Source organism: Hyla sarda, chromosome 6 (assembly GCF_029499605.1).
Source record: "Hyla sarda isolate aHylSar1 chromosome 6, aHylSar1.hap1, whole genome shotgun sequence".
Classification (NCBI taxonomy): Eukaryota; Metazoa; Chordata; class Amphibia; order Anura; family Hylidae; genus Hyla; species Hyla sarda.
The window spans coordinates 115,150,895-115,173,250 of NC_079194.1; the positions used below are offsets into that span (position 1 = coordinate 115,150,895).

Consider the following 22,356-nt stretch of genomic DNA (forward strand, 5'->3'; position numbering starts at 1 on the left):
TTATTATATATCCTTTCTTAGCATTATTATAAATAACATCATTCCTTGGAATGCCCTTTGAAGTCCTGTCATGCCCCCTCCCATAGACTTGCATTAAGGGGGCGGGGCGTGACCTCACACGGGGTGGAGTCGTGACGTCACGAACTTCCGTCCCCGTGGTCGGGAGCCGGACCCACCAGTGCTTCCGGAGCAGTAACAGGTGGGTGCTGCGTGCTATATTGCGGGGGTCCCCAGCTGCGGGACCCCCGCGATCAGACATCTTATCCCCTATCCTGTGGATAGGGAATAAGATGTCTAGGGGTGGAGTACCCCTTTAAAGACATGGAGCTTTCGTGGACCAGACTGGTTTTTCTAGCACATCACACAGAGGATTGAAGTCTACCCCAAAAATTATTGTGTAGAGTGGCAGGGTACATTATTCTAGTGAAAAGGGCCACAGCCTTTAACAAATACTGTGTACATGAAGAGATGTACTTAATGTACATCAATGTTTTGATAGGTGGTACATGTGAAGGTAGCATCCACATGAATGCCAGGATCCAAGGTTTCCCAGCAGAACATTGCCCAGAGAATCAAACTGCCATCACTGACTGGGTTTTCTCCTATAATGCATTTTTGTGTTACCTCATTCTTGCGTACACATTGCTCATGTACATAGCTGTCCACATGGTGTAAACTCTAATGTAATACATGACTATAGGAAATCTTTTTCCTTTACTCCAGGGGCCAGTTCTGGTGCTCATTTGCCCATTGTAGGCATTTTTAGCATGGACAGGGGTCAGCATGGGCACTCTGACCAGTCTGTGCCTATGCAACTCTATAGACATTAAGCTGCAATGCACTGTTAACATAAAAATGTTTAACCATTTGTGCCATAGCAGCTCTTTAATGATACTAGACCAGACAGACTAACCTGCCTCTCATGACCTATATGCATACCAAGAACACCTCACAAAGGGATGTGCAGTCCCAGTTGCCTAGCCATGACAATTTGGCCCTTCACAGAGTTATTTAGATCCTTACACTTGCCCGTTTTTCTTGCTAAGGTTTTAATGTTATGGCTAAGTATTTGTCTACAACTAGCTGGCAAGACATTGGTATTTTCTTCCTGTCATTTAGATACTGACATGTTAATTCATATCCTTGGGATACCAAGCAGGACTGGGATGGACTTCCAGCAGTCTAAGACGTGTGATTAAAACCGTTCCCCGGAGAATTGTAGTTAACATTTTCTAAATTGCTTCGCTATAGGTGGTTGACCCCTCGCGCAGGAGAAAAACTCTACCATGGTATCTTGAATTTGGAAAATTCTCAGCCCTATCTGCCTAATACTGGCTCCTTTCATGCTTCACTTAAATGGCATATTCGATTAATTCTTATCACTTTAGTCTTATTATAGAAGGCAAATGGAAATATTCTTGTCTCACGTGAGTGATCTTAAAAGTGAAAAGGAACAAATAGATTTTTCTTTTTACGGCAATGCATCCTTTACTTTAGCATCTGATGATCTGGAATACAAAAATACTTCTAGAGACAGTTAAGCAAACCTTATATACTGTGTTAAGAATGGTACAGGGTCTATGAGGTGGAGAATAAGACATGGATTATCTTTTTGATGTTCTGTGAATCCCTGAGTAATGCTTTGCCCCTTCAGGCTCTGTAGTGAATTGTGAAACCTATCTGAAAGAAAAATGTCTTTGTTGCTTTTTCTTTTAGACAGTTCTATAACTCTTTCCCAGTTAATCAGTTTTACCTGGAGTGCTCCTTTAATAGCTTAGAATATGGAAGAATTGAGATGGATATTGTGAAGTGTCATGAAGCAGAATTGAAGTAGATGATTCGGTCACGAGCACTGAATAAGAGGAATTGTGAATCCAATTTGAGCTGTAAAATTTGCTCTACATTTGACATTGGGCACCTCATACATCTTGGATTATGAAATATTTTGGATTATCAAATGAACATTGAGACACATAAAATGGACAAAAGGGATTCTACCATCACTAGAGGAGTATCAGACATGGTTGACTCTTCTTGGTTTTACAAAATTCCAACTAATATTATGCCATGTCAAGTTCTAAATCCACTACATTTTGGGGTAGAGCTACAAACTGGTGTCTCACTTTTGTTTATGTAATGGATTCCTAAGAGTTGCCCTCTAGCAGATATGACCAGTGGTCTATGAAGATTAAAAGAGACACACAAGGGTTGCATTCCCTGTATTCTGAGGATAAAACCATAGAGGTCAGACCCCCACCAATCATAATGTGACCTCTAGGAAAGAGGTTGTCAGTCAGAGGCTTACACTGCCCATAAGGAAGTTAGATAAAAGCTGCAACATGGAATACACATACAACTTTGACCTACGATATGGCTGGTCAAGTTTTTGTCGGCTTGACTTAAAAGATTTGATCACTCTGTATTGATATATTTCCCTGTGTTTTTTTTATTAGGAAGTAGTTTAGTGATTATTCTTTAACGTATTATTTGCATCAGAAATCACAAGACAATGCTTTAAGTTACAAGCAAAAGAGTAAGGCACAAGGTACAGCTCCCCCGACTACAGGAGATAAATCTTGTGTTCCTGATGCATGAAGAGCCAACTGATGGTGAATGGAAGCTTGTCGGACAACAAGTGTTTGGTCACCGCACGTTCACATCCAGGCAGTTAAAATTTACAAGTCTTTATTCTTAAAAAAAATATTAAAATTCATTATGGATCTTCTGGTGCTATAGTATTTAATTGATCACTAACTTGTTATGAGTCCTTATGTAAGACTCTTGAAGGGGAACTATCGTGGAAAACCTTTTATTTTTTTAAATCAACTGGTGCCAGAAAGTTAAACAGATTTGTAAATCACTTCTATTAAAAAATCTTAACCCTTCCAGTACTTTTTAGGGGTGGTATACTAAAGAGAAATCCAAAAATGAAATTCCTTTCCTGTGATGTCCTGACCACAGTGCTCTCTGCTGACCTCTGCTGTCCATTTTAGGAACTGGAGAAAATCCCTATAGCAAACATATGCTTCCCTGGACAGTTCCTTTTTTTTTTCTCTCTTTAGTATACAGCCCCTAAAAAAGAACTGGAAGGATTAAGATTTTTTTATAGAATTGATTTACAAATCTGTTTAATTTTCTGGCACCAGTTGATTTAAAAAAAAAGTTTTCCACGGTAGTACCCCTTTAAGGGAAATTGACAGCAGGGTCACCTGCACTAACCTAAATATGCAGGTAGATAGTGCAGTTGACCTTTTTTCTATCACTTCATACCAGGTGAAAACCGGAGAAGCTTTTCAGTATTTATTCGTCTTGTTGCTAAAATGGTAAGCTCTTCTTACCTGCAATAGAGACGTGTTGTTGTTGAATGTGTAATGAATTCTCCTGCCTGCCATGGCTGATGACTCTGCCCTCTTCAAAGAGTAATCAGCAGAAGAGGGTGGGGATTATCGCCATAGCTGGTGGGAGAAAGAATTGCACATATAGCAGCAGCCTGTCTCCATTGCAGTTAAAGGGGTTATCCTGGGAAAATATTTATCTTCTACCTGTATAATCAATTTAGCGCAGGTGACCCTGCTGTCAGTTTCCCTTTAATCACAGTGCACAGGGAAAATATTGGTAAACATTTATAAAGGCAAACCAACCAATCGATAAGTGAGGTTAAACCAGAGATATAAAAACCAGGTGTTTTAAAACTTTTTTTCTTGTTCTCTACAATTAAAAACCATAATGCCTTGAAACACGTTAGTTTCAGGGAAACAACATCACTCAGGAAGCTCTATAATAGACTTTACAGGGACTGTATCACCTAGATTTTTTTACTGATAAGAATCAGATACTGAAACATGTTGTTTTTTTAAATCAGTTCCATTTTCTAATTGTAATTTTTGAATTTTTTATTTTTACAGGGGCTGTCTTCTTGCCTGAGCTGTTCTTAGCAACAATTAGTGATATGTTTTAAAGCAGGAACTGTCCCATGCATATGAATTAGAAAGGTTACTAGGCATTCTCTGTGACCTTTTTAGAGGTCATTCTACAGGAATGTAGTTGCTGATCTGTGAGCAACAGCTATTGTGTGTACCTCTGTTATCTATATACTGGTGCCACCTTCCACTATAATTCTGTCTGTGCTCAGAAGCATTACTGGGAAATGATCTGTACAGAACAGGAAGTAGCCCAGTATTGGAAAGCATATCCCCTATCCTAAGAATAGGGCATAAGTTTCAGATTTTGCAGGGTCCAATCGCTGGGACCCCCCACAATCTCCCATATGGGGCCTCTGCTCTCTGGCCAGGTAGCATGTTTCAACCATTGCACGAAGCGGCAGCCGACATACTCCCTCAATACATCGCTGTGGCAGAGCTGGAGATTGCCAAAGGCAGCTCTCCGGCTCTCCCATAGGGTTGTATTCAGGGGGCCTGTCAGCTGCTGCTTCGTGCGGTGGTCAACACGCCCCCTTGCCACGGACTGTCAGGGCCCCGTACGGGAGATTGCGGGGGGGTCCCAGCGGTTGGATCTCCCGCGATCTTAAACTTATCCCCTATCCTTAGGATAAGGGATAAGTTTTACAGTCCTGGATAACTCCTTTAAAGGGGTACTCCGGCCCTAAGACATCTTATCCCCTATCCGAAGGATAGGGGAGAAGATGTCTGATCGCGGGGGTCCCGCCGCTGGGAACCCCCACAATATCCCATGCAGCACTCACAGGTGGGTGCTGCATGCAAAATTGCGGGGGTCTACAGCGGCAGGTCCCCCGTGATCAGACATCTTATCCCCTATCCTTTGGATAGGGGATAAGATGTCTTAGGGCCGGAGTACCCCTTTAAGGCCTAGTGGCCTAAGGGAAACTTAGAAAATACATCACCAAACAGTATAGGAAAATATTGTTAACATAAAAACGTGATTTAAACAATAGGCCATTTTTCAGATGACACATTCCCTTTAAATAGTTTGAAAGGACATTTGTATGTTTTAACTGCCCAGTACTGGAACCTCATGCTTCTCATTTCGGAACACTTGGAGTTTTTTCAATATGTCATTTTAGATTTACAGTTTTAATATTTATTCTTATCATTGTATTATTTACAGATAAGACATCAAATGTTTTTTACCGGACAGATTATTATTACAAACACTTTGTGATCTTGCCATATTAAATATCGGTCTTAAAGTTAAAATGTTTGACAAAAGATTTAATTGCTAATTATATTGAAAATAAAATAATCATAAACCTATACATTTTAAAAGGAGAACTGTAATACACTGTGTTGATTTAATTATTAGTATGATTGATTATTATTATTATTATTTTTTCTTTGAAGGACAGTTCATTTTTGGAAACCCAAATCAGTCATAATATGCCATCCATACACAAACAATGGAGATCTTTGCAGTTTTGTTTGAGGTTTTGGAAGTGACAACCATTTTTGGCAAAGTTTTGCCTAAAGGAAAGGAAGTGACAACTGATCTCATTCAGAGTTGAGGGAAGTGGTTGTCAGGTTTCCAGCCTCCTAGTGTATTAGTCATTTGCCATATTTGCTTTTCATGGTAAAAAGCCTTGTAGACTGGTCTAGAGTTCTTTTTGGTGCAAGCTAATCTATGCTTTGGTGAGGTGGATAAAGGACACATTGGTGTAGTGGCCCAATGTGATTTCTATGCAGAGGGCCCCTGTATATATTTTAAAGGAATGTTCCTTATTTGCGACTTGCTAGGGGTCTCAAAAGCAGGACTCTGTATGATTAGCTATTGTTTGGGGACCCTTTCAACAGTCTGAGGTTTATAGGAGAGAGTTATTCATCCAGCCTAGGATATGGAGGTCTTAGTAGTAGTACATCTAGTGGCTGAGGGTGTGTACTAGGAGCAGGGGCTATAACCACATATTCCCTATGTAATTTGGTTACAAGTCACCAGTGATTGAACAGAACCCTAAGGCTTGACTGACATCTCTACTTCATGGGTCCCTGGCCAGTTCCCCTGATTGGAAAGGATGAATCACTTTAGGGCAACATAGAAACAATGCTGTCTCTCTCTTTGGTGTTGATCTTTGTTTAGCCTTTAGTCACACACTGGTTCCCAGTTTCCATGTCAGCCTTGGTTGCTGTTACTAAGGAGGTCTTGCATGAGATAAGAAGGAAGTTTAGAGTGGATCATCTTGTTTTCGCCTTGCCTTGGGAATTTCATAATGAACTCATTATGGAACTGTTCAGATGAGACCTGACACGGGAACCTGATTAATGGCTTGCATGTTTCTCCTGGATTTATATACTCACAGATGTAGCTGGCGTTGCCCTTGTCATGGTTGCTTTGTATTTCTTTGCTACCTATGGATACAGAGTATTGGGATGTTTTACTGCACAGGGATCAAGGGACTGTAATCTAGTAAATATTTCATGAAAATTATGTATGTAAAGACATAACAAAATGGAAACAAAAAAAGGATAACAGTGGGCTGACTTCCAACCACATCCTTTAGAAGCATTAAAAATGTGACGTACCTTAAAGATGTAACTTCAAGTACCTGGGCCCCAATGCAAAATCAGTAACTAGGGTCCAAGTACTGTTGGCTATCTATAATGATGTTGTCTTTTTATGTGGCAGAAGAGCCTTTGGGCCCCCCTGATTCTCTAAGGCACAAATATGACTGCTACTTCTGCAACTCCTATCCTATCTGCCCTAAACATAAAAAATTTATATTTTAACATTCTGTAAACTATAAGAATATGAGAAGTTATCTCAGAGTTCCTTGACCATATCAAAGTACGAGGCTGTGGGTATGACGTATATAAATATAATTCACTTGTGCTGCACCACAGACCTTATGGAGTGCCCGCTCTGCTGCAACACTAGAAATACCTTTCCCTGTAGGTAGGTATTGAAGGAGGAGGATACAATCAAAATATATACAGTGTGCGTTGAGAGGGACTTAACTAGTAATGAAGCATGAGGGTATGACACTTAGAAGGGATGTTTCTTCTAATTTACAGTAAGGGGTACATTATACCTTACAATAAACACTTAAACTCTGCAAATCCTCTGTTAAGAATCACGGCAGGTGGACAGCAGGTGGGGGATTCTCTGGGCCTGTGTGAAAGGAGACTTGAGCCGTGCCAGGGAGTGGGGTCTAAGCTGCCACTGGTCTTCACCAGAGCCCGCCGCAAAGCGGGATGGTCTTGCTGTGGCAGGTGGCACCCCGGTCACTTTCCCTGGCACGACTCGTCCACACAGGTAGCTGGGGGGTGACATGGCACTGACAGAGACTGGCAGGACGTGGCTGGCATGATATGGCGGGATGGCAGCAGGACAGAGCTGACCACAGATACAGGATAGGACAGAACAGGAACAGATGCACTGAATCTGGGAAACAGGACTTCACTAAGGCTTCGACAACCAAATATTTGGCACAGGGAACAGGGAGGAGCAGATACTTATGGACAAGGGACAGGCGCAGACACTTTAATTAATTGAGTACTGGCCCTTTAAGAAACAGAGCTCCGGCACCTGCGTGCACCCTAGGGGCCTGAGGCACACACGCCGGAGCTGCGGGGACACCAGGGAGCAGAGACACAAGAAGGCTGAGACTCGGATGCGGGTGGGTCCCGGCAGTGGGGACAGGGAGCGCTCACGGCGTACCCCCCCCCCCTTTGGTCTCCCCTCCTCTTTGGAACTCAAAAAGTTCCCCACTACATGAGACCAGGAGGGTACTGGACTGGGCAAAGGCTGAAAGGAACTAGCAGACTTCTGGCACGGAGTCTTCCGTCTTCTAAGATGACCACCTGGTGAGGAAGAATGTCCCCATTTTAAGACTTTATGTTTGATAGAAGACAACACAGGAGGAACAAGACAATGATCGTGGCAATATTGTCCCCAAGAAGCGATCTCTCCGGTCTTCCAGTCAAGATTAGGAGAGTGGCGTTGCAACCAAGGAAGACCAAGCAGGAGCTCTGAAGTACACTGTAGAAGGAGTTGGCAAGACGAGACACTGGAAGATGGAATTTATGGACCAGGGAGGAACTAATGAAGTTGCCAGCGGAACCGGAGTCCAAAAGAGCAAAAGCAATGAAAGAGGTCGTGGCAGAGGTGAAGACTTGAATCGGAATGGACAAGCGAGTAGATGAAGAATTCATACCAAGGGATGCAACTCCAACTTGACCAAGATGAAAGCGTTCTCCCGAATGCGGAGGACGTACAGAACAATCTTTGAGAAAGTGCTCCGGACTGGCACAATACAGGCACAAATTCTCATTGCGTCGACGGGATTTTTCCTTTGGCGTTAAACGAAAACGGTCCACATCCATAGCCTCTTCGGCAAGAGGCAAAGTTGGTAGCAGAGAAGGATGTTGGGACACCAGATGAGGTAATGTACGGATAGGTTATTTTTCCAAGGGAAGTTCTTCTTGCCTCTTGGCAAAGCGCACATCAATTCTAGTGGCTAAATCGATAAGTTCGCTCAGGTTAGCCAGAGAATCTCGTGCAGCAAGAACATCCTTGATTCTAGAGGAAAGGCCTTTTTAAAGGTGGCACACAAGGCCTCATCATTCCAGGAAAGTTCAGAGGCAAGAGTTCGAAACTGAACCGCATAGTCGCCAACGGAGGAGTTCCCTTGGCAGAGGTTCAGCAGAGCCGTCTCGGCAAAGGAGGCTCGCACAGGTTCTTCAAATGCATTGCGGAATGCTGCAAGGAAGGCTGACAGGTTCAAGGAGACCAAATCTCTACGATCCCTGAGAGGAGTAGCCCAGGCCAGGGATTTTCCAGACAAAAGACTGAAGACAAACGCCACCTGAGCACGATCCATCGGGAACAGATCCGCCATAAGTTCAAGATGAATAGAACACTGGGTCACAAAGCCTCTACACAGCTTGGGATCTCATTCATAATTAGAAGGCAGGGACAAACAAAGCTTGGAACCAGGTGAAGATGCAGATACAGGAGGAGGCTCAGGGACAGGTGGCTGCTGCTGTTCCTGCAGCATGGCAAAAATCTGTTGCATCATGGCTGTAAATAAATCCAGTTGTTGTGCTTGACGGGCTAACTGCTGCAACTGCTAAGCCACGACAGTGGGCAGATCCGAATCATCTGGCAAAGGCACACCAGCAGGATCCATGGCAGACATAAAAATATCAGAGAGATCAGACAAAAGCGCCCCAGTGGAATCCATCGCCGGATCTTACTGTTAGGAATCACGGCAGGTGGACAGGAGGTAGTGGATCCTCTGGGCCTGTGTGAAAGGAGACTTGAGCCGTGCAAGGGAGCAGGGTCTAAGGTGCCACTGGTCTTCACCAGAGCCCACCGCAAAGCGGGATGGTCTTGCTGCGGCAGGTGGCACCCAGGTAGCTACCCCTGGCACGACTCGTACACACAGGTAGGGTGGGAGTGACGTGGCACTGACAGAGACTGGCAGGACAATCGCTGTCAGGACGTGGCAGGATGGCAGCAGAACTGACCACAGATACAGGATAGGACGGAACAGGAATAGATACATTGACTCTCGGAAACAGGACTTCACTGAGGCTTAGACATCCAAAGATTCGGCACAGGGTACAGGAAGGAGCAGATACTTATGGACAAGGGACGGGTGCAGACACTTTAAATAATTGGGTACTGGCCCTTTAAGAAACAGAGCTCTGGCTGCGGGGACACCAGGGAGCAGAGACACAAGAAGGTGATTGACGGGCAGAGACTCGCATGTGGGCGCATCCCGCCATGCGAATCTCTGCCCCGCTGGCAGCGGGGACAGGGAGTGCTCACGGCCGGCGAGTCCGGCCGTAGCGCAACTGTAACATCCTCCTTGTGTAGACAACGTAGGAGCTTGCGCGTCACTTATTAAATAACATAAACTGATAAGCTACTTCTTCACGATGACTTATGCAACAGTTAAAAGGGTTGTCTTGTGGCGTAAAATAAAAAAATAAAAATAAAAAAAGGGATCCTCACCTGCCCAATTCATCCTGCTTTTCTGCTTGGGAGTTTTTGCTGATCAGTGATTTCTCGCCTCATCTTAAATTTGCAGGAAATGCCTGCATAGCCAGTCGCTAGTCACAGCGGTGACCCCCTCCATTTACTTGTATCATAGACAACAGCTTTTATGTATGTTACTGCTAGGTTGACCCCCTATTACATGATCACCTAATAATTTTACTATGCAGTATGTGATACTACATTTTACCTGCAGAGGTCGCTGATGAGTGCCTCATGGAGTCTTTCCTGTCATGGACAGCTGAACACTGGTGTTTAGAACCATAGCACATTTCATGCACAGACACATGTTGCAGCTTTCTCCACCAAAATCTCAAGCACAAAATCTGCATCAAATATTTGATACAGATTTGGGACACAAATACCCCTAATAATTTCAGTACAGATTGCAAATAAAAATAATAATAATAATAATAATAATAAATTAATGTATTTGAAATCTGTAATTGCCTATTCCTACAAGCAAAATCCACAACACTGCAGATTTATTGAAGATTTTGGCAACTCCATGGAAGACAATGGGGAAAATCCACAACAAAACTGCAACGTATGGACAACATACAATAACAAACTGCAGATTTGAAATCCTCACAGCGGGTCAATATTCACATAGATTTTGTGTGATTTTTTTGCTGCCAATTTTAAAAATGACATCCACTTTGCTGCTATTGTAAATGCTGCAGATTTTCTGCACTTTAGCGTGAAAAATCTGCAGCAAATTTACCATTTATGGCCGTTCCAATAATGCTGGGGCTGATTTAGGCTTGTCTGGGTAGGAAAACCTGTTTTACAATGTGCCAATATTTTTATAGTATATTATAGACAGTCCTGGATATTTTCTCTACCTTTAAGAGGTGTTTGTTGGTAGAAGTAGGCTAATGCCTGTCCTTACGTGAACTCTCTCTTTGCTTGTAATGACTTTGCTTGCGGTTGCCGTGGTAAAAATGAAGTCAGAGAAAAAAATTCAGCATCGCAGCATATATAATAGGGAATGGTGGCCGCAGAGCTCAGTACCCTGCGCCACCGGCTGATTATCTCCAACATAAATAACGGTCAGTAATTAGTGATCATAATAGAAAATAATTAGCAACATTTTAAGGTTTAATATTTAGCCTCTACAGACCCCCGATGCCCTTTAAATGGAGAACTCAACATGTCTAAGAAATAATAACTGTACATACATGAATATATACATATGTAAGAGTGCAGGTGATCATCTGGACAGGAGCACAATTAAACAGAATAACCACAATTTTTTTTTTAATACAATTAAACTGTTTCTTGCCTGTATCTGTTTCCTAGAAACCTGGGTGGCCACCAATATGGTAGTCACGACAGCTTCTACAAGGGTGGGCTTCCAGCTATTCCTAAGTCCTGAAATAAAATATAATCTAGTGATATACAGTACATCCCTCACAGCCACTTTCACTTAGAAGTAATGGCATAGAAATCAGAAGTGAAGAGTTGGCAGCGGCATTTGGGCACTGGTGCGTGAGGGGCATAAATGTCACCATTATCATAAGAAAAGTGGGGGATGTTACCCATTTTGCACTGGAGTCACCTTCAAGTACCTTCCACCAAGAATTATGGATTAACTAAGGTGAAGACTTAAAGTTAACCTGTCAAGTCCCTGAAGCTTCACACCAGCCCCAGGATCTGACCATCAGCATTCTAATGCAGAGAGATAAAAAACAAAGTTTTTGCAGAGAGCTGATGAGAACAGTATTGAAATGTTGTTCAAGTGACCTGTTAGGTCACAGGGGCCAGTGTTTGAGGTTTTCTTCAACTTTGACCTTTAGTGAATCCATCTTTGAAGGGAGCCTGTTATCACTTTCATGCTGCCTGAACCACCAGTCATCAGGGTTGTCCTCGGCACCTTCTTCCTGCCCCACCAGCCTTGATTGATAGATGTGTTAATAAGGACTGAGACATCTGGATAATCTAAACAGCTGTTGGGTGTTGCAAGAGTTCTATCAAAGCTGGCGAGGTAGGCAGAAACCACTGCCCTGATGACTGTCCTGATGATCTATGTTTCATGCAGCATGAAGGTAATGACAGGTTCTCTTTAAGAATTTATTCGGCACAGAAAGTTGGCCTTATTTAGGTATAACATGAATTGGTCTTCAAGGATGGACATTTACTTTACTACTACCCTCATATGGTACCTCAACTGAATCCACAGAGCCAACAAAAATAAACTGTAAGAAAGAGGAGGTTCCCTTTAAATACAGGACACAGGCAAGACTTGAGTGTTACTGCAGTTCCCTGATAAATTGTGTAGTGTTCCATAATGCTGTGTTTTTCACTCTTCACTGGAGTCTGATTAACCAGATCCACAGCAAGCTTGATTGGATTTCACAGATGGGGCCATCCTTATTGCTGACCTAGAGGAAAAGCAATTGGGGCTTATCAAGCCATCAGTACAGCCCCAGAGGGTCTACACCAGGGCTGATTACTCAATGATATTTCCATGATATTTTATTCTATTGCAGACCTCACTTTCCCTAATGAAAATCCATTCCTCATCTCCACTTATATGAATAAATGAATAAGCAAATACCAATTATACAATTTAGGTCCATATCATAGATAATAATATACGTTATTTGTTGTATTGATGCCTGACCATTTTTACTTGTAATATTCCAAGGGCACTTAAGGTAGAAGATACCCAGGCTATACTATACCAGCCTCCTCCATATTACTATATACAAGAAGATGTATAACTTATACCAGCTGCACATATATCATTATATACAGAAGATGTCCAGACTATACCAGCTGTACATATATAATTATATATAGAAGATGTCCAGGTTATACCAGCTGTACATATATAATTATATATAGATGATGTCCAGGTTATACCAGCTGTACATATATAATTATATATAGAAGATGTCCAGGTTATACCAGCTGTACATATATAATTATATATAGAAGATGTCCAGGTTATACCAGCTGTACATATATAATTATATATAGATGATGTCCAGGTTATACCAGCTGTACATATATAATTATATATAGAAGATGTCCAGGTTATACCAGCTGTACATATATAATTATATATAGATGTCCAGGTTATACCAGCTGTACATATATAATTATATATAGATGATGTCCAGGTTATACCAGCTGTACATATATAATTATATATAGAAGATGTCCAGGTTATACCAGCTGTACATATATAATTATATATAGATGTCCAGGTTATACCAGCTGTACATATATCATTATATACAGATGATGTCCAGGTTATACCAGCTGTACATATATAATTATATATAGAAGATGTCCAGGTTATACCAGCTGTACATATATAATTATACATAGAAGATGTCCAGGTTATACCAGCTGTACATATATAATTATATACAGGAGATGTCCAGGGTATATGCAGAAGATGTCCAAGTTATAACAGCTGTACATGTCTAGGTTATAAGAAAAATATGCCTATGATAATAATACGGCCTGCATGTGACCAATTTATTCCCGGATATTTAAAGTAAAGAAAATCAACAAAAAATTACAATAATTCTTGTGCTGATCGGAGGGGAACTCCATAAAATTAAGCTTTTAATATTTATAGTTAAAAGCCACCAGAGTAATCAGAAAAGAGTGCTCAAAACTATATCCAACACCAAATAATATATCAAAAGATTTCCACATGTCAATGTGGATTTATCAAGAATGATTCCAATCTAATGCTAGTAGTAGTAGTATAGACCCAACGCGTTTCTACCACAATAGTGTGGTGTCATCAGGGGACTAAAAAAGATCCTGGTATGAAGGTTATTTGTTCTAAGCCTATCAAGCACTAGAAATAATGCAATTAGAAAAATATTTAAGAACTGAGAACCATGATTACTCATAGAAGGGGTACACCCGATACATAGTGTGCCTCATACAAAATTTCAGGACACAGACTCCTAGTCAACAGGGTTAGTTGTCATCAGTGGATATAGCCCTGATGAGTCCATAGGTACTGTTAGGATGTACTTGCTTCCGGCAAATAGGTTCTCAGTGCAGCGCTCCTACCCGCAGTGGCGGGGAGCCGTCTGATGCTCGCGGCTGCTGGGCACTGCCCCCTTTGCAAAGCTGAGACCTGCCATGGATTGTTCTCAGTCATCATCTGGGAAGACCAGGTGATGTCAATCTCAAAGGTTTTAAATGCCCAGACTCATCTGACCTTGCCCCAGCAAAATGTTTTCAGATGTCAATATCCTCTGTTCGGAATGGAATTAAGAAATGGCAGTCATCAGGAACAGTGGAAGTTAAAGCAAGATCTGGAAGACCAAGAAAAATATCAGACAGAACAGCTCGCAGGATTGTGAGAAAAACAATTCCAAACCCACGTTTGACTGCACAATCCCTCCAGAAAGATCTGGCAGACACTGGAGTTGTGATACACTATTGAACTTTGCAAATGAACATATAGACAAGCCTGATGCATTTTGGAAACAAGTTCTTTGGACCGATGAGGTTAAAATGTAACTTTTTGGCCGGAAGGAGCAAAGGTATGTTTGGAGAAGAAGGGGAACAGAATTTAATGAAAAGAACCTCTGTCCAACTGTTAAAAATGGGGGTGGATCAATCATGCTTTGGGGTTGTATTGCAGCCAGTGGCACAGGGAACATCTCATGAGTAGAAGGAAAAATGGATTCAATAAAATTTCGGCAAATTTTGGATGCTAACTTGATGCCATCTGTGAAAAAGCTTAAGTTATAGAGAGGATGGTTTCTACAAATGGATAATGATCCTAAACACACCTCAAAATCCACAGGGGATTACATCAAGAGGCATAAAATGAAGGTTTTGCCATGACCTTCACAATCTCCTGACCTCAACATAATTGAAAATCTATGGATAGACCTTAAAAGAGCAGTGCGTGACCGAAATCTCAAAGAACTGGAAGACTTTTGTAAGGAAGAATAGGCAAAGATAACTCAAACAAGAATTGAAAGACTCTTGGCTGGCTAAAAAAAAAGTGTTTACAAGCTGTGATACTTGCCAAAGGGGGCAGTACAAGATATTAACTCTGCAGGGTGCCCAAACTTTTGCAGACACCATTTTTTTTGTTTTCTGTTATTTTGAAAGTGTAAATGAAGAAAATAAAATCTAACTTTTGTTGATATATTATAAGAATGTCTAATCTGTAATTTGATGCCTTTTTGGAGATTTTTCCATCTTTCCTTGGCTTCTTTATGCACATTAATACAAATTTTTACCTGGGGTGCCCAAACTTTTGATCCCCACTGGGTGTGTGTGTATATATAGATAGATAGAGATATATTATAAAGAAAAGGAAGGAGGAGAAGCACAGTGTGGCAGGATTCAAGATCCGTTTGGGTGCTCAGCTTCAGGAGAAGACCAACTCCCAATGTAATATCCAAAAAATGAGGTAGAAGCAGCACTCCAATGTAGAAAATAATCTGTGTACAGCGACGTTTCGGCTTATCAATAAAGCCTTTCTCAAGCATGACAAACAGTACATATTTATCAACCCCCCTTTGTCATGCTTGAGAAAGGCTTTATTGATAAGCCAAAACGTCGCTGTACAGTTCTGTGTCACTTCACACAAGTTTCACACTTTCTGCCATCTTACTACTACAGTGAGTCCTAGGGGCCCTTTAGTCAACACCACCTTCTTCCAAGACACGGCCAAGTAGATTTTATCCCTGTGCTGCCACTACTAGTATCTTTCTATGGACAACCTCCAAGGTTCCTCTCAGCACTGAAAAAGGGATAGTCTCAAATCTCTGATCCTTACTCTTAGGGCCCCTACCTCACTTCCCCTTTCACTGTCTAATCCAAATTTCAAGCATAACTATCCAAGGTACTTAACAAGCCTACATGGCAACCATATCCTGATGTAGTTATCTACGTACCCACCAAGACAGAAGTTCCTTCTCAGCCACCAAACAGGACCCATTTACAAGCTCCCCCGGGTTTTTTAACACTACATTCTCTACAGGATCCCTATATGGACTTTTCCTATAATTATTAATAGCAGTCACTTTACTAGCTTACTGTCTAATCTAAAACACTTGCTCAGGTCCTGCTTGGAAAAACAGTGGAATTACTTTATTCACTCCGCCCTCAAATGGTTCCCATTCTGTGTGACTCTCTACAGGCCCACATAACATTTTCTAGATTTTTCTATCCTGCTCCCAATCTCTCCAATGGCTAAGCCATTCAGCCTCTATTTCAATAGTATCAGCATCCTCCAGCCCTTCTGAATCGACTGCACAAGGACAAGGTTTCTCCCTGATGTACAAGCCTCAGACCTACACTTCCTCAACACATGCCGACAACGGCACTTTCATATCATAGAATTTGGATAATGGGTCTATCGACCAAAATATCAATCACAGAAATATAGACCAATTAAAATCTAACTTTTATTACCAGCCCATAAAACAAGGGTGCCACTAAATCAAAAATAAGAGTGCACCAAAATAATACACAAAAAATGGTGATGCTTAATACAAACAGGTGAGAATCCACCACAATAAATCAAGATGCGTCCGATAAAGCATATAACACAGATCACATCGACCACTCCAGGGTCCAAATGTCAAAATTAGTCACAATAGATCAAAGATATGCAGATGTAGCAACAAGTATACAAGTAATGTATCTAACAAACCCTATCCCCCGATGACACAGGGAGGGGTACGGGGAAGGACAACGGGGGGGCGGGGTCGAGAGCCCAGGCAAAAACCCTCAAACTATGAGTGATAATTACACAGTTGGATGAAGATAAATGAGGGAAGGCGTAGCCACTGTCATTTATACTGAAGGTGGTGGACAAATATTTAGATGAAGCCCCAAATTATATAAATAGATATATCTAAAAATAGTGTGAGTTAGTCAAAAATGAATATTAGATGATGAAATAAAGCACATGTATGCACGTATATGCGGGTGCAACAGATACAGATGAGCACAGTATGCATGACTTATGGATACAACACATATATGCACATAGACGCACGTGCAACAGATACACATCAGCACTGTATGCATAAGGCGTAAAGCAACCACACGGACAGTAGATAGATTACAACCGCATATTTCAGATAAAGGGGTTAGTCAGGCAACAGACACTGCGCAAAACACTAATCATGCAAGATACAACACAAGCAAGTTGGAGACAACAGTGTAAGTGCTGTGATTTCAATTATGTATGCTCCCGGTATAAATCAGATAAACGTCAATGCATACATGACTAATATATCCTCAAAATTAGATGTATTTAAAGGAAGTAGGAAGCGATACATAAATTGTATACTTATACACATAACTGTCCAAAATGATGTCAACAGTCAAAAACTCTCAATGCGTTTCTCTCATCTTGGTCATCAGGAGAGTGATAAGATGAAGATGGTGAAGTGGCTCAAACCCCTGGCATTCCCCCATATGGAGATCCCATTTCGAGTGGTGGGCTCGTAATAAAAGTTAGATTTTAGATTTTAATTGATCTATATTTCTGTGATTGACAACAGCACTTTCCACTGATACCTCTTGTATGATTCCTAACTAGTGCAGAACCTCAGCCATTTCACATCTCCCTGTTAAAAACCTCATATACATAAATATATTCAAGTTTCACTATGGAGGGATTTCAAAACCCTTTCTTTATATAAAAAAACTCTCATTTATTATATTATTCTTGTCATCATGGAAGGGCTTGAATGTCTTTAGTCTTGCCTCTTGGGCATCCCCCAGGAAGGGCATGGTGGATTCCATCCTTCCAAGATAGCAGCCTCTGTCAGACTCTCACTCCCTCCATTCTCTTTCTTCTTCCCTTTTCCATCCTTCATATAGATATACAGTATATATCTCCAGCACTATGGTATCTCAATGACAACTTGCAAGCTTGATAATGATACTATGTATTAAAAAATATCACAGTGCATACTATTTTACACTCCCAATGCTCCTCTTCCTCAGAATGGCACAATGCACCTCCCCCCAGCTAAGAAAACTCTCATTTCAGTAACCATCTATAACAATCCAACATGATGGCTCCACTGGGTGGCTCAGCTGTTGTCCTGCAGTGCTGGGGTCCTGGGTTCAAATCCTATCACGATAAGATCTGCATGAAGTTTGAATGTTCTTACATTGTTAGCATGTTTTTCTGGGAATGGAAGGAAACCCATGCATAGGTTATATTGTGAATTTTTGTGATCATGTGTAAACTTTCCTTGATGGACGGTGATAAGTGTTAAGAATCACTCTTGTCACTGAAGAGTTTTATCTTCTTAGCTGCAAATAAAACATGTGTTTCAGCCTTTAGCACTGGCATATAAATCAGTGTGCTACTTCAGAACTGAATGAGCATTTACCCATCAACCATTTTCTCTTACATAATCCAATCTGCGCAGAGTACAGGTGTGGATTTTATTTTCATATTTTAAAATAGTTACTCCTCTATAGTCTTGGGCTCAACAAGAATGTGGCGTTAACCCGTCAAAGGGGTATTCTGACCTAAGGATTTATCACCTCTCTACTGGATAGGCGATAAATGCTAGTGTGGTGACACGGCGGTGCAAGGTATTCTCATCTCTTCGTGATGCCAAGGCACCAGGTCCGAGGTGGAGACAGCTTCTCCTGGGCCAGAAACACACCAACGTCGGTGTAGAGTAGAAGGGATCCAGTGTAACCCTTGGGAGCCCTGTTGCTTTGCTGGAACTTATGGTGCTTTTCACCACTTGATTGATGTACACTTTAGACTTGAGACTCGAAGATATCCCATGCTGACTAGGGTTCTGACAAGGTTTAATCACTATCACCACCAGGGCTTGACTCACCGCTGTACAGAGGAACTCTTACAGAATGGTGGGGAGGGCTTGAGAAGATATTTTCTGTAGGCATCATGCCCTCTCCCGTAGGCTTGCATTGTGGGGTGGAGCATGACGTCACATGGGGGCGGGGGCGTGACGTCCCATGCCGCCAGCCCTGCGGTCGACCTTAATCAGACCCGGAGTGAACACGCTTCGGGGACTGATTATAAACGGGGTGCCGCGTGCATGATCGCGGGCGTCCCCAGCTGCGGTACTCCTGCGATCAGGCATCCTATCCCCTATCCTTTGGATAGGGGATAAGATGTGTAAGCACCAGAGTACCCCTTTAAGGGGTTAAAGGCACAGTACATAAATACACAGTGGATATAATATATATAATAAAGTGCTTGAACATAAAAATACATTTTCACAGTGGGCCCAACACAAGAGTAGTACGCATGCCCGAGGAGATCCGCAGCCCACAGGACAGCCTTTGGTGGTGGGAAACAACACTAGATAGTGTGGGTCTTACTGCAGGGACTATACCAATTGCAAGAAGTGTGACCTCAGTCCCCCATTCTCTCTAGCTGCAAGAGTGCAGCTAGGAGAAGTTCAAGGGAGCAGCAGTTGAGCATGTACTACTTCATTCAATGTCTTTGGTCCTCATAAAAAGAGGCAAGTACAGAGCTTGTGACTGGGGAGCAAGCTGGGGACCAATGTTTTACTATCCTGGCTTTGCATCTTGCATTGATCACCTATCCCGTACATGGGTGTAAAATGCTTTAGGCTGGTGTCACATAGGTGGGAATTTACTAAGACCAGCCTTAAAGGGGTACTCCGCCCCTAGACATCTTATCCCCTATCCAAAGGATAGGGGATAAGATGTCTGATCGCTGGACAGTAGACAGTGCGAACTTCGCTCCTTGCCGGATGACTGGCGATGTGGGGCGGAGGCTCATGACGTCACAGCCATGTCCCCTCAATGCAAATCTATGGGAGGGGGCATAAGGGCTGTCATGCCCCCTCCCATAGACTTGCATTGAGGGAACATGGTCGTGATGTCATGAGCGGGGTGCAACCGTGACGTCATGCTCTAAATGAACACCGGGTGCAGCAGGGAGATCGCAGGGGTCCGAGTGGCAGGACCCTCGAGATCAGACATCTTCTTCCCTATCCTTTGGATAGGGGATAAGATGTCTAGGGGCAAAGTACCCCTTTAAGTAAACGCCAGTGTAAGATTGCACTGGATCAATCAAGAGGCACATGATAATTGCAGGCACATCTAATGCTGCCCACACAACAGTCTCATTTATACAAGCTCAGAGCTGGTGTAGATTTCCAACACAGTGTATGCCTAATTGTGGTTAAATTCAGCTTATTGGTCAACCACTCCTCTTTTCATGAAACCATGCCACTACACAGAAGCCAGGCCTATGTAAATTACATAATTTTTTTAAGGGGGTGTTTAATTTGTGGTACATTTTTTTATGACCTATAGGCCAATTATCGGACAAATGTGGAGGATGTCTGTATTAAAGCTTGTTCTCAATAATTGGACCCTGTAAAACAGGCAGTGATCAGCTGATAAACAAGAGAATGCTGGTTTGTCAGCTAATCTCATCTTTTGTGGGGCCAATAAAGTTATTGTTATCAGCCGCACATCACCCTGTGTGGCCAACAATAATAAATTTAAAGTGCCACACAAATGCCCAGCAATAGCTTGTGCAGCCTGGATACCAGATTAATCGAGCCGCGTGAAGGCTCAGTTAACAAGCGCCAATTACAGAGGTTGGCGCTCATTATACGGGCCTGCTTGGTCCATCTAAAAGGGCCTTTGGAAGGATTCACATACAGTCTTTTGTGGTCATTTCTATGTCAGTTTTTCATTCAGTTTTTTGCTCCAAGGCAGCAGTAGATACAGCAGCAAGAAGTATGAGTCTTCCTCATTCTTTGTGAAGCCACTGAAAACAACATAAAAATAGTATGAAAAATACACAAATCACAAAGGAAATTATTACTGCTTATTTAGTAATAATTATTTTTAAAGAATGTGTAAAGGGGAGTTTCAAAATGTGCACTTTTTGGGAAAAATTTCACTGCAGTCTTTTTTATTTTATTTATTTATTTATTTTTTTATACAAGAGCCAGACGGGCATCCACTTCTGGCTTTGAATCAAAGAACTTTATATTTTACAGAAAAAACACCCTTACGGTATGTTCACACGAGCGGATCCCCAGAGCGTATTACGCTGCGGATCCGCAGTTGAAGGACCGCTGTATGCTGCCTTTACAGGTGCCTGCTCGGAGCGGCAATACGCCGCTACAAGCAGACACACTGAAGTGATGTACGAGTCGCTGTGCATCCGCAGCGTAATACGTGCTGGGGATCCGCTCGTGTTAACGTACCCTTAGCCTGGATTAGAATTTAAAGCGTCACAGAAACATGTCAAGAGTCAAGATCGATCAGGGTCTCAGTGATAAGACCCTATCAAATCTCTAGTTATAGCCTGGTAATGGTGCCCATGAGTTAAACTGTCCAATGAGTTGGGGAGTGCAACAAATTGAGGCCCCACGCCCCCTCCAGCCTGCACAATGAAAAAGTAACTCACCAGCAGATAAATGCTTATATCTCTGGATATATCGGTCAGAGACGCGTAAAATTTTTCTGCACATGATCAGGATTGGGTCCTGAGTAACATATGACATTTTTAACATTTTTTTCTTTTTTTTACACTATGACAGGTACACTTAAAAAAAAACTAACATGTGCTTTAGGTTCCTCCTGGAGACAGGACAGCACATAGGGGTGGACATATTACCAGAACTTGTACAGTGAAGGCTTTTGGGTAGAAAATGTTAACCCCATATACTAATCAGATTCAGTGCATGCTTTTGGGTAGAAAATGTTAACCCCTTATACTTATCAGGCTCAGTGCATGAGACACAGAAAAACACATTTGCATTGTAATACCCTTAGACCTAACACAGAGGTGAAGACCTTTTATGGCTATAGCCACCCGAACAGTGTTCAGATTAGCAAAAGGTGACTTTGACTCTGGGATACGCCAGCTCGGGGACGGTTCTACCTATAGGCAAAATAGGCAGCCGCCTAGAGCGCCCTCTTCATGGGGGCACTGCACTGCCCGCTACATGAAAGTTAGTAACCAGCCAGCATCCAAAGCACCTGCTGCTCATCCGATGCACCCGCCCAGCCAGCGGCACCGTTGCAACCCCCCCAAACTAAAAACTAGCTTGTGAAAGAGGCTTACAGTCTGTACCCCTTACAGTGGGTGCAGAGGCAGCAGCCAAACCTGGATCCTGATGCCAGAAATGAAAAAAATATTCAAAATAACTTGTAAGGGGGGGGGGGGGGCTCTAATATAGATTTTGTATTAGGACCCAAGGGGGGACATTTATCAATGCTGGTGTCATGTAGAATAGATTTTACCCCTGTTTGCTCTGTGTATTGTTTGCACAGTTGCTCAAAATTTGCTAAAAAGGTGCACAGGACTTGATAAATTTTGCTTAACTATATAAACTAGTGGGCTGCAGAGATTGGTTTAAGCTTTGTGCTCTGGCATCTGACACTTTT

At 42.2% G+C, this 22,356-nt stretch overlaps 1 protein-coding gene across 6 annotated transcripts in view; it reads left to right on the top strand.

Annotated features, from left to right (window-relative positions):
• LOC130275997 (G-protein coupled receptor 22-like) overlaps nt 1-22,356 on the top strand; it is a 430,686-nt gene that overhangs the window by 110,220 nt on the left and 298,110 nt on the right. The window lies entirely within an intron of this gene.